Consider the following 10,763-nt stretch of genomic DNA (forward strand, 5'->3'; position numbering starts at 1 on the left):
TTCGTCATTTCTAGCGGAGTGCCTACGAACCACCTTTGCAGTCTCGGTCTCCCGTTAAATCAGTACATGTTCGATAACTTGCTTCACCAAAATAAATTCAGGTATTGAATATGAACACAGTCCTTTCGCGTATGTCGGCAATTTCTCTATAAGAAAGGATGCTTAATGAACCTTTTTGAGGTACAGTCAGGTAGGGAAGTGCCTCTAAGGTACCGATATAAATAGAAACATATATATTCAATCTATTTATGCTAGTTTTCGTCTTATCGAGAGTATTTCGAAGTAATGCCATAAGCCCTGTGGGTACTCAGTACAGTAAAGATACCGTAACAATTATAGTCCGATTTTAGATATAATTCTCACAGTACAACCAGTACCGTATGTTCGGCCATGATATATTCGGCACGAACCTGCCTGGTACTGCCTGGAATGAGCCTGGTACACCAAATTGGCCGTCGCTTTGCAGATTTAAATGGAGCGCACCATATATATTCATTATATGGATACGCTCACAGCAGCATATGTTCAGGTAGCATGCATATATATGGATGGAAAGATATTCTTCGAATAAGTAACTTTTGTGCAATATATGTTTTTCGATGTCGATGACAAATGAATAGTGCTATTGCGTTAATCCAAGCCAAGGCATACTTTTCTAATATAGCTAGTTTGGCGTGAGTAAAAAAAAAACTAGAACCAAATGTTGGTCCTTGCATGCTACAGGCAGGGTGTGTTCGAAGTAAATGAGGCAGTGAAATCTATATAGGCACATAGAAGAGCCCGCAGCAAATAATCGATACTATCATCTACAGATTATGGATGAGGTTAGTGAAGTGCTTGTTTCAATACTATGGGTCGTCATGCTTTAGCGTATATTAATAGATAAAGGTTGCTAAATGCAGTAGTTTTTTAGGAGCCGATTAACGTCGCCTAAAGGTCTCGCAGTTCCGAAATTAGCCACGAAAGCAGGTCTGATACTAAAATAGGTTTAGTCATAAATTATGATCATTTTCAGAGTGCATGATAATCGTATGCAGAAAAAATCTCTATAATATTGTATTGAAATAAATTCTTTAATTCGTGATAACAGTGTCCTACATGGGCATTATTGGGGTGACGACCCATTACAAGTCCTGTATACAAACATTGATTTGCGACAGCCTAGCTCACAAACAATGTACGAAGGTTTTCGTTTAGTTCACAACAATGTTATTCGTACATACTAATGACAATTAAGAATTTTATACTTGATCAAAAAGTCCATTTCACGGCATCTACATGGATGTTACAAGGAGTTCAGCCTTATCTCAGGCCCATGGGAGTTCAAGCCATTAAAACTTATCAGGTCGGTAACGAGCAACATGCCTACATCGTCTATCCATGTTTGTTTACAAGTACACCCACTGTATGGAATTTTTTGTTGACAGCTGCTTTATACTGAATTCGTGACGAAATTTATGATACGATGCTTTGATCCAAATGCTAAAAAAAAAAACTTTAGTAACTAAAACTTCGTGTTTTCGAATTTCGTGTTTCAAATACGCGCCATTTCGACAAAGGAGCCCATGAATGATATATATATATATATATACATTAGTATGATCAACGATGTAAATAAAACTGTTAAAAAAAAAAATTAACACATTGGCTGCTGGTGGAGAAGACGCGATTACATACGAGGCGCTGTCTAAAACGCCGTCGAAGGCTCAGAGGTTAGGAATAAAGCTTGATGTTGCGCTATAAAAGACAATCGGTGACCAGCGGCCTTTAAGGCCAACTATGGCTGGACCCTATTTATTTTTTGTTACAATAACAATTTACTTATCGCTGCGTAGAACTTGTTCGTTCTATAGGTTAATCGTCAACTAGATACTCCCACGGGCTAGATACGGCTACTGAATCTTCGCCGATTTCCGTTATCCACAAGGTAAACAAACAAGCATTGGTTATTGGCAATACATCAACGGCCATTAATGGATGTTGGCTATTAGTGTGTAGCACAATCACGAACCTAATGACGCTTTAAGATTGGCGGTATTAAGATATATAGAATATCGGCTCGTGTTAATGTGACAATACAAAAGAGAACGGAAATAATTAAATCGTTTTCTATATGCATTGAAAAAGACACCTTAAAATCTTTACTGAAAGCGTTCCTGTCTTTCTGTACTTCTACTACTTACATAACTTACAGCTTCGAAAGGCCGTGCGCACTTCGGGGCGCCGCACGGAACAATCTAGTCCATTTGCTTAGCTTTGGGCAGCTGCAGAGACTCGTGTATAGCCCCAGCTCTCGTCACGAGCTATACTCTTGAAACTTCAGTGCTGATTTTATTTGTAAGAAGTGGTATATTTTCAGTTTTACATTTAATTTTTGCTCTTAAGAGGGTTGGCTTTTAGTGCGAAGCAAAATGCGTCTACACTCGGTTTGGAGCCTTTTAATAATTTCGAATCAAACATTTCGTTCTGAGTTTTCTGGCTTCTTGTCCTATATGAAGCAGGGCGATTCGAAGGAGTCGCTTACTTCCGAATACAGATAATTTGAAGTATCGCATCCTGCAGTGTGGCATGCCTAGACCGGTAAGATACCAGAGCGGTGTTCATGAGCCACGTTCATCGTTCTGCTATATATTCTGATCCGATATCTGTATATAACTATGAATGACCATTTATCTGAAACCGATAGTCCCTTTGTTTTGCCTTCTTATCGGCTTACCGTTTCGTTACGACTGTGAAAACCGTCAAATGATAGCGATTAAACATAATTTATATTGTTTCCTACGTAATGGACTCACATGCAGTGGTTACGGTTTAAATACGAAGAATTGTAAGATATATAAATTGTCTACTCTATAGCTGCGTATTATATGCTAGCTGAGAAGATTTAGCGTGCTAGGAAAAAGTATCTTCCAATGATTGAATACGCCTTTCGTTGAGCATCTCGAAACGGCTTCGCTTTTTGGTGGAGCCTTGTGGGTCTCGAAGCTATAGGGAACGCCCGTTAGCGAAAGTATTGAAGGACCAGGTACTGTGATCGTAGACTTCGAAGAGAAGGCTCATCTCAGACGAAACCCTTGTCATTTATGCAATCGATACCGGTTAGCCTGTCGGTCTAGCTTTTGCTGGATTTAAAACTATCGGTATATAAAGACTGTTCCGTTCGCCCAAAAAAAAAGCCTCAATTATTGTCATTCGACTTCGTCCCATGTATAGTTTTAGAACGGTATTGCACGGTTAAAAATAGGCCACTTTGAAGCCAAGGGTTCAACACTTCTTAGTAAAAAAGATTTGCATAAACTTTGAGATGAAACCGCCGGTGCTAGTAGCATGATAAACGATCGTTTATTGCCGAAAATGTTGTTCTCGCCTACCGAAAGAATATCCAGTGAGCCATCTACACAATTACTAAATTTTCTCAGTTTCTCTCCTCTGGCTGTCCGCCATATTTTTCTCTGTTAGGAGGTGTCGTCACCGCCGTCGGTGGCTTTTTTTTCGGACGGAAATGTCATCGCACGCGAGTTCGGCCTCCCCGCCACAGTAAACGTAGAGGGTGTGACCTAGGTCGTGTCGCAGGAAGATATCATTCGTATTGACGGGGGCCGAGGGCTCGTGACCATCCTTCAATCTCACGCGGGCAGTGACCCGCACCTAATTCATTGTTTAAGATTCACACCTCTGAGGTATAAGGGGTGGAATACGGCGAAAAGCTCATCGACTCTTGAAATGGATAAACACTTAGAACCTTTTAGTTGACACTGCCGTCCGAGGAGCTGCAAACGGGAATCAACGGCAAACTGTTTATTGGAAGCTGTGTGCTGTTTATGCAATGTGGAGTCACCCTATTGATCAAGTAACTTTTCTTTCAGGATGGCGATCTATTTAGCAGCGTCTGTGTAGACAACGCAGAAATGGGCACCGTGCACCAGATTTTAACTTACATATATTGTAAGTTTTTTACTTAACTGAAACTGAATAAACTCTCAGAAAAGGCTTTCCATTCTGGGGCATAATAACCACCGTAAAAATGAATCGGAAAAATGAAACAAGGTATAAATAAAAAAAAAAAACAAAAGAAATACCATGCACAGTGTACATATAAGGAAACAAATTGTGCTAGGTTGCACTATACCCTGGTAGAATAATGTTAAACTTAGCATCTTTTGATTTTGTACCGTCATAAACACACTTCCGTACCTTTATAATTATCCTGTCATAATTTCTAAAATTACAGTGGAAATCAGTCGCAACAGCTGGAAAAGTAACGTATCTAAAAGTGCCTGGCTAGTGATTTTTTTTAGCCGAGCTACAAAGCGAACCTCATCACTCAACATGAATATATATGCTTATAATAAAAAATAAATGTACCAGGTATTTCATGTAGTTAGTGCATATTTTTTTACTATTTTAAAGCACGCAAATAAGCGCCTTTTGAATAAAGTGTTACATTATATCTTACGATATAACTGACACGTCAGATTTAGTTTCTGAGATATGTTCGTTCCTGTCAAACTCAAGTCCTGGTAGTAGATGCCATATTTTCCCGATGAAGTTCCATGTAAAACATCAGATTGCTCAATACTGTCAATGTAATGCTCTCAAAACAAAGAAATTATTGAATTTCTGAAATCTTCTTATTATTATTATCATTATTTTTTGCTGCTCTGCATTCGGAGCTATAGCCCAGCAAAACGTGAGCTCTACTATTGAAAGCCAACGATCAAGTGGACGTTTCAAAGTAGAACTAAAGCGATATTCCATATGGATCCGCTGTGTGATGAAAGTAAAACCTTTTAGCCGTAAAGGAATTTAGCCGAAAGGACGCCTCACACCTTATCTGGCGCATCTTCGCTCGTGTAATCAGCTTCAGCCGAGGTAAACTCTTTGGGAGGCCTTCTAGAACAGAAACCGCGCAGCCGTCTTGCCATTCTATGTTTCCGTCTTTCGATGCGCGTACTTTTCAGCGAAGGTCACAATACACTGGACCGTGGAACAATGACGCATTGCAATATCATAGACCGCAGTTACTCTAGGCACTTTTCTCTAGTAGGCCAATCGGTAATTCCGTCCGTTTCCCGACCTACTATAATGGCAGGTGACATCTTATGGATACCTGCGCTGTCACGAAAGCCTTATCCAAGGTCACATCGATGGTCTTCGCCGCCGCGTAATTCCCGAATAGTTAACTCTGTAGCTAGATATTCGGTGCGCACTGGTTTGCCGGGCTGACACCTTCTGGTGATATACGTCTGATGACATTCTTAGACTGTCATATAATTTATCGTTGTCCTAAATAACTGTACCCGGACAAAACTTAACTAGGCTTACAGATGACGGCTGGGACAAGGAGCATAGTTAGGCGTAGTATAGGAGCTTCACGATACAGGCCATTCACTAAGGTCCTGAAGGGGCTTTTTAGGATCTTTCAAATTTTTCTGTGAGGCAAGGGGCTTTTACTTGGCTAACACCCATGATTTATGTATTTAACGCGATCTTAGCTTAATGATGCATAAAAACTCAACACTATTCGACGGTATGGTCCACTAATCAACAATGAGTCCATGTATGGATATAGCTCTCACCGACAAAAGTAAAATGGCGTGAACGACTTATATTGAATATCATCGTGCTCATGTTGAACAATTATATACTTCTTTAAACGAAGTTTCGTTCGTACACAAGTGGTGAGGTACGTTTGAGAAACGTTTTAACGGATTGCGTATTTACTATCCAATCATATTATATATTCATACACATTCACAGATCTAACAAAAAAACATTTGTAATTTTCTAACTTGTTTTGTATTCTATCTGTAACCGTGTGTGGCGGGAAAGCAGAAATGCAGCGCCCTGTATTTTCAATGGCGACTACCTGGAGCTTTTGCAAGTAATTAGTTCCAGCCGGTCAACTGAATATTAACAAACTCTTCAAAGTACTCAAATTGGTTAGATTCAAGTGTCAAACAAGATAAATATGGCGCTTAAGGCTAAATGAATCGCTCATTTTTAGTAATTCTTTTTTCGAACAATCATACATCGGTTTACCTTTGCATCATCGTGTATCGGCTGCACTGGCATTCATTAAAAAAAAATAGCACGTGTCTCAGTATATATAGTATTCGAAATGCATTTTGTGCCTTACGGCCGCTTGTAGACCTAGTTTAGTTGATCTACATACAATATAGTTATCTGCTTTGTTGTTAACAATTCAAGATCCCTCGCCCCGCTCCCGCCCCCGCGATAAGCACCACCATAACAGATGGCGTCCGCCGTTGTAAAAAAACTACTAGATACGGTTTCGGCCATGCTGGATTCACATAATACATGAAGCAATCACCAAGACTGTTAGCATCGATCGTTTTACGTTTACAGGGTTGACTTTACCATGTCGGTTACCGTATACGTCTACGAACGGCTCCTGATGGAAATTCACTTCGCGTGGCCAAACAACCTCTGCAGGGGCGATAAGGGGGCATGAGTTAGATTATTATATATTAAGCGCACCCAGGCGAACATGCCGAGCATACAGGTGTCTTCTACCTAGAGAACGTGGACGCGTTTTACCAGCAGAGGGCATCGGGAAACCTTCTATCCTCTCAGGGGAAATCACACCTGCAGCAATACATCCGGCCATAAGGTAAGTCTCGTTTATTAACTACCCGCTGAATAAACAATATGTGTAATGAGCAATAATGTAATTGAACAACAAAAAGGAGAAAAGCTGACTTGAAACTTGACTCGTTGTTTCTCTCTAATACGTGGTCCCTATTGCTTTGTTTTCTTTGAAAGCACATCTGCGTTAAATGAAAAAGTAAGCGATATGCCTATTTTCTTGCCGAGCAGTAATAAGTTGTCCACGACGCTTCGTAAAGTTTGTCAACATTACAATAGAGCAGACACTTATTCGAGGAAGTGCAGGTACTTCCGTTTGCATTGGAATTAATCGTCGATATTAGCATTGCGTATCATAGTCCTATCGTAACATAAAACAAGGAAAACTTTTGAAGTTCCGTTCAGCATACTCAGCACCACTTGCTCGGCGCGCAAGCAATTTCTGTTTATACATCTGTATCTACAGAAACTAAGGGCTTTTTTACAGCAGATTTTGATAGCATGACGAATCATCATCCTGCGGTAAATAGTTCAACAATGAGCTACTTATTTGCGGCATACCTGGAACCTATCTATACCTGGCTTAGTTCGAAATCATCGCTTTTACAGACTAACTGACTGGACGCCCAATGGCGATAGAGGACATAAAATTCTGAGCGTTCAGATTGGTACAGAACAGTCCATGATATACGTCTTGCGGTTAGAACCATCGGTAATCTGTTCGTGGGTGTCTTTTGCCTACCACGGATCCGTACTGTAATAAATCTTTTTTCCATATACAGCCGGTAGCCCGATTTCGGCAGTCGGCTATAGCAAGGTGTGAGTTCCCAAAAAGCTCGGTCGGAACATTCAACTAATACGGCCGGTTGTTCATTAGCTCTGATCGAAGCTTCAATGAATAATCACCTGTATAAGGGCTGTGGGTATATTTATCTACGAATAAATTTGAATATTTAATGTATCTTCATACGTGCAGAGCTAATCGCAGGCCGAACGTATTTACTTAGAGGACCTGTACGTGCAACGAGTAACGTAGGCTAACACTTATCGGCTGTCAGAATTTGAACCTATTCAAAGTATAGCCTCGAAGCGACGTTCAAAACAGGAAAATGTAACAGGCAAAGGTAGCGAAAAATAATGGTAGATGAACAAATCGATATATCGTATTTTCCCACTAGACGTAACACATAGTGGCTCGAAAAAAATCGCGGGGACAATGGGCTTGTCCGTCTACTTTTGTCTGGACGTCTGTTTGTTTACTGTTACAAACTCGTCCATGTTTTAGTTATTATATAATTAGATTAATATGCAGTACAACGAGATATTACACACTAATGTTTTCATGTTAAGCAAGTGGAATTATAGTATGGCGTTGCAATAAGCAACCCTCTTTCAACTGAGCGCATGTAAATAAAAACGGGTTATCAAAAATATAGCAAATGTACCTAAAATACACGAAATCGTATACTTGGGTCCTTAAGGTATCTTTTGATTTGGAGGTGGGCACCTGCAGCACACATCCTAACCTTCTTCCACGGCTTTGCGTATGATGAATTTCAGTCATAAGTCACTGTTTGCTCGCAAAAGGGCCTTTCCAATTCCATCTCAACTCTTGTCTCTTGTTCGGTTCTAGGGAAGTGGCTTTCCGAGAAATCGACACTCTTCCTGGTTGTTAAACCTCTTGCTGCTTCTGTGCTGCCTATATGAACTCCCAACGACATTCCAGTCCTTTACGTTTCTTTCTTGCTTTCAGACTTTTCTCTCTTCGATTACGTTTCCTAGCGAAACGTACTGAGCTGGACGTTCTAATCTGCGTCAAAAATTAAAATCAACCTGGGCTTCGTAGTCAGAACGCTACCGTGTCGTAAAGTGTCGCTATCTATAAATGAGGAAACGGGGTCTGTATGGCCAGGTTGATTTAAGTAAATTATTTTCATTTGACGCCGTAAGGAAAGAAAATATTAGTTATCCCGTTAGAGGCAATTTATTGATATATTCTATGTCTGTTTGGTCATCCAACCCGAACCTTGAGGTTGTTGGGCTAATTTTCGACAGATCGCTAAGGTGCCATCCAAATTGTGCTACGCGTAACATTGCAGCCAATTGCAGGAATAGTTTTTGCCCAGAAGTAATTTGTTGTTCTCTCTTTTTCGTGGAGCATTATGTTAATTTGGGAAAACTGACCTTTTTCAGAGGATTCTTTTATAGAGAAAATTTCCTCTTGTGACAAAATGGCAGCTAAACGTTTACAATCAAAGGGTCTTGCCACTCTTCGAGTTGATACAGGCGTAATAAGTAAATAACACTGTCTATAGTTAATAACACAATTAAAATAGAATACATCTTCTCATAGCTAACATTGATGAGTGTGAAGAAGGTCAAAAACTACATATGATGATTTCTTTGCTTAAGTGGCATAGCGATTTTGTTACTTGGAAGTCTATATGGGGAAGATCTAGTCTTCTAGGCTCTAAGATCTTCTAGGCTCCAGTCAAAGGCTCTGAACTGAATCGACAATACGTGTTTCTATATCTAGAACTCAATTTTCGGGTCGGAAGAGCTGTTTGAGAGGTGGAAATTCTACCTCGATGGATCCCGAGGATTTATCTAAAATTGATGTTTTCCAACATATAAAAAAAACCTGCTACCTGTATGACAACGCGTTTTGGGAGTGGTTATTTGAGCGAGACTCTAATAAATTTCAACCGGAAGGTCGAATGTTAGAATTTGTTATAGAAATTTTTCCTTAATGAAGTTTTAGAGAAAAATGATAAAATGTAAAATAAAAAAATCCTTAAGCCTTGGCGACGTCCCCAAGGTCCAGTTCATGTATCTGCTAACTCATTGTGAAATGTTTATCATATTTTCATTTAGTTTAGCACTGGCAACTACTTGCTATATTGCAAACGTCCTGGAGATCAAATGAAACCTATCAATCGAATCTATATCATATATACCTTAGTTTAAAAAATTTATTAAACTTTTAAGTAAGAAAAATAGAAGATTTAGATAACAGATTAAGCAATTTTTTCAAAGGTGGCATTTTTTAAAGGTGTTCGCGTGTAAAAGTCGCTCGAAGGCCGACTTGATTCATGTACGCGTCAGCAGACCCCATTAACATGCGTGCCAGAAGCAGGTTCGATTAAAAAAACTCCGTAACCATGCTGTAGAAATGGTTGAAACTACATTACTATATTACAAGAGGCGGATTAGGTAGGGCAGGCTAAATAAAACGACATAAATGTTAATGTGTTCTCCACCCATAATGTGTGTCAGTAAAGACCCATATGTCTCTTAAGATCGAGGAAAACTTTGTATCTTCGCATACTTCTTCCGTATAAAATATGCCCTAGGGTTTTTAAAATACCAACTCTAAACCCATAATCGATCCGATACAGTAGTATAAGTAAATAAGTATATTTTAAACTATCATTTATGTAGAATTATTTCTATGTGCGCAACGCTCATGCAAGCAACGGAACTTGTATCGACAAACTTCATATAAATAGCTTTTGTTTGTTTAGGTACATTACGCCGTACGTAGATTATACGTGTCCTTATCGACCTTAACAACTGAATGGCATAAACTAATGGTGGCATGTAAGATCGTGTTGATATTGCTATTCTCCCACAGTCAAATATTGCCAAGTCGACCAGTCTTGCCCAAAACGAAGGTCTCAAGTAAAACGATTGGTAGATATCTGAATTTGTCACGAATCCTGAATTTATCGCATCGCATTACCAATCAGAATACCGAAAATAAACAAGGTTTAAGCCGTTTTCGTCACTGAATTTCTAAGTTCGGCTGGCTCACTTAAACTTAGAATTGTGTAGGTATTGCTGAGATGCAGTGTCATATATTTCGTGGTATACATTTCAAGGCTGCATAGCAACTGTTAAGCGTGACAAGCGAAACATTACTTTAGTCTTGTTCGTCAACTTAACAGAATGCGTTCATTTAAAAGTATGGCAGATAAAAATTGTACTGCAGGTGCCGACCGGTATTGCGTTTCTCAAGTTTCAAGTTAAAGCTGATAGTGTTTACCCGATAAGTGAGAAACAAAGCTATACAAACAAGCTCATATCAAATGATCCCTGACAAAAGTCAATGTAAGGAATTTATGGGTAACTGCAAAAGGGTACGTGTGTCTGTT

The 10,763-nt window shown here is 39.5% G+C and overlaps 1 long non-coding RNA gene across 3 annotated transcripts in view; it reads left to right on the top strand.

Moving 5' to 3' along the window:
• Positions 1 to 10,401, top strand: part of LOC147754339 (uncharacterized) — a 31,153-nt gene extending 20,752 nt beyond the window's left edge. Inside the window, exons 5-7 of one of the 3 annotated variants that reach the window (XR_015317104.1) lie at positions 15 to 3,945; positions 6,370 to 6,634; positions 9,662 to 10,401. This is a non-coding gene — a long non-coding RNA (uncharacterized LOC147754339). Of the gene's footprint in view, positions 1 to 14; positions 4,566 to 6,369; positions 6,635 to 9,661 lie in introns of those variants that run through there. The other 2 variants (XR_015317105.1, XR_015317103.1) reach the window with 2 other exon arrangements.
• Positions 10,402 to 10,763: the final 362 nt, after the last annotated feature.

The sequence above is a fragment of the Varroa destructor genome, unplaced genomic scaffold (genome assembly GCF_002443255.2).
Source record: "Varroa destructor unplaced genomic scaffold, Vdes_3.0 BEIS01000007.1, whole genome shotgun sequence".
Classification (NCBI taxonomy): Eukaryota; Metazoa; Arthropoda; class Arachnida; order Mesostigmata; family Varroidae; genus Varroa; species Varroa destructor.